We start from the raw sequence: 2,500 nt of genomic DNA on the forward strand, positions 1-2,500 counted from the left end.
GTACTTTCTTCTAATCTTTTTTTTTTCTTTTATTTCGCTCTGTTTTCTTGGTTTTCTGTTTGGTATTTTCTTGTAATTATTTTTCTTTCTGTTTTCTTGGTTTTCTGTTTGGTATTTTCTTGTAATTATTTTTCTTTCTGTTTTCTTGGTTTTCTGTTTGGTATTTTCTTGTAATTCTTTTTCTTTCTGTTTTCTTGGTTTTCTATTTGATAACATCGTCTATTTTTTTTTTTTTTGGTCATATTTTTATCTTTCTTATTGTCTTCCTCTCTTTGTCCTTGTTTCTTTTCCTCTTCCTAATGCTCCGTTTCTCTCTCTCCTCTTCCCTCTTCTCTCGTCTTCTCTAAGTGTCTGTCTCTTTCTCTCTCCTTTTTACTCCTCTCTCTCTTCTTCTCATATTCTCACTATTGATATTCCTTAAAGAGGAAATATATCTTGACCTCTTAATTCTTATTCATATAACAGAGGAAGTAAAATGGCATATAACAATGTTCTATAGTGAAGAGGTTAATATTATTTTTTATTATTAGCTACTATTATTAGCTTTTAGTTAATATTAGTTAATAATTAGTTAATATTAGCCTTTGTAGTCGTTTTTGGATATTATATCAAACACTGATAAAGAAATAAAGGTACATATATACATATAATGGTATATATATATACACACACTATGCATAGATATCTGTGTGTCTGTGTGTTGAGACAGACAGACCATTAACAAGAAAGAAAAGAGAGAGAGAAAAGAAAGAAAATACATTGTTACAAACAGCGAATTCAAGAAATAAAAGACAAAAAAAAAAGAAAAAAAAAAGAAAGGAAACTTAGCACTTAAGATATACATCACAAATACTGTATCATACATTTAAAAAATCTCGACACATATCCAGAAAATAAGATAGCTCCCATGTTCATTTTCTTCCGGGACGTGGCCTTCCAATCCTACAAATAAAAATAGTAAAAAATAAAACACAAACATAAATGAAAAGAAATAATGACATCCTACAAATAATAATAATAAAAAATAAAACACAAACATAAATGGAAAGAAATCATAACTTATCCTCCAAATAAAAAAAATAAAAAAAATAAAAGACAAACATAAAAAAAAAAATCATGACAACTTATCCTCCAAATAAAAATTTCAAAAAATAAAACACAAACATAAATGAAAAAAAAAAAATCATGACAACTTATCCTCCAAATAAAAATTTCAAAAAATAAAACACAAACATAAATGAACAAAAGAAATCATAACTTATCATACAAAAATAAAAAATAAAAATAAAACACAAACATAAATGGAAAGAAAATGAAAAGAAATCATAACTTATCCTACACATAAAAAATAAAATAAAACACAAACATAAAAAAAAAAAATCATGACAACTTATCCTCCAAATAAAAATAAAAAAATAAAACACAAACATAAATGAAAAATAAAAACATGACAACTTATCCTCCAAATAAAAATTAAAAAACAAAACACAAACATAAATGAAAAATAAAAACATGACAACTTATCCTACAAACAAACAAACAAAAATAATAAATAAATAAATAAAACTAACATAAATGAAAAATAAAAACATGACAACTTCCTTCCCCTCGCAGCTGTCACGTGACCATTCAACAGGACTTCCACTTGAATTGCAATATGGCTTCTTGCAAGACCCATAAAACCCGTCGACCTCGCCTCTGCAACGGCAACAGACTCTGGAGCGCCTCGACCTTGTCCCGTCATCAGGCATCAGCTTCCCGAAGGATGGATTTGGACATCTCTCATCTCGGGTGTACATCTGATGCTGGGTGATGAGAGGGAAGGATGCTGGGGGGAAGGGAGGGAGGGGATGGAGGGATGAGGGAGGTGGGAGGGAGGGGATGAGGAGAGGGGGGGAGGGAGAAGGGATGAGGAAAGGGGATGGAGGGATGAGGAGAGGGGGAGGAGAGGGAGAGGTGGGAGGAAGGGAAGAGCGCATGAGGAGAGAAAGAAGGAAGGAGGAGGGGAGGGAGAAGGAGAAAGGAGGGAGAAAGGGAGGGAAGGGAAGGGCGGATGAGGAGAGAAAGGTGGAAGGAGGAGGGATGGATGAGGAGAGGGAGGAGGAAAGGGGAAGAGAGGGGAGGCATGGAAGGAGAAGGGGAGGAGAAAAAGGGATAGGGACGAGGAGGGATTGGAGGGAAGAGGAAGGAGCCAGGGGAAAGGAGAGAAGAGAGAGGACTGGGATGGAAGGAGAGGGATTTTAGAGGAGAGAAAAGGGAAGGGAAAGGAGGGAAATGAGAGGAGAGAAGGAGAGAGAGGGATGGGAGAACAGAGGAAAGAAGAAAGGGAGGAGGAAGAAGACGGAGGAAGGAGGGATATGGAAGAGAAGAGGAAAAGCATAAGGAGCATGGAGAGAGATGGGAAGGAAGGAGACGTGTAAGAACGAATGGGAAAGGAGAGGAACGGGGGGAAGGAAGAGGATGAAGAGGGAAGAAGAGTAGAGAAGGAGGAGGAGGAGGG

The 2,500-nt window shown here is 35.8% G+C and overlaps 1 protein-coding gene across 1 annotated transcript in view; it reads right to left on the reverse strand.

Moving 5' to 3' along the window:
• The window catches only part of LOC113824540 (uncharacterized protein CG43867), an 864,266-nt gene that overhangs the window by 782,544 nt on the left and 79,222 nt on the right, over positions 1-2,500 (reverse strand). The gene's annotated exons all lie outside the window — the stretch shown is intronic.

This window comes from Penaeus vannamei, chromosome 14 (genome assembly GCF_042767895.1).
Source record: "Penaeus vannamei isolate JL-2024 chromosome 14, ASM4276789v1, whole genome shotgun sequence".
Lineage (NCBI taxonomy): Eukaryota > Metazoa > Arthropoda > Malacostraca > Decapoda > Penaeidae > Penaeus > Penaeus vannamei.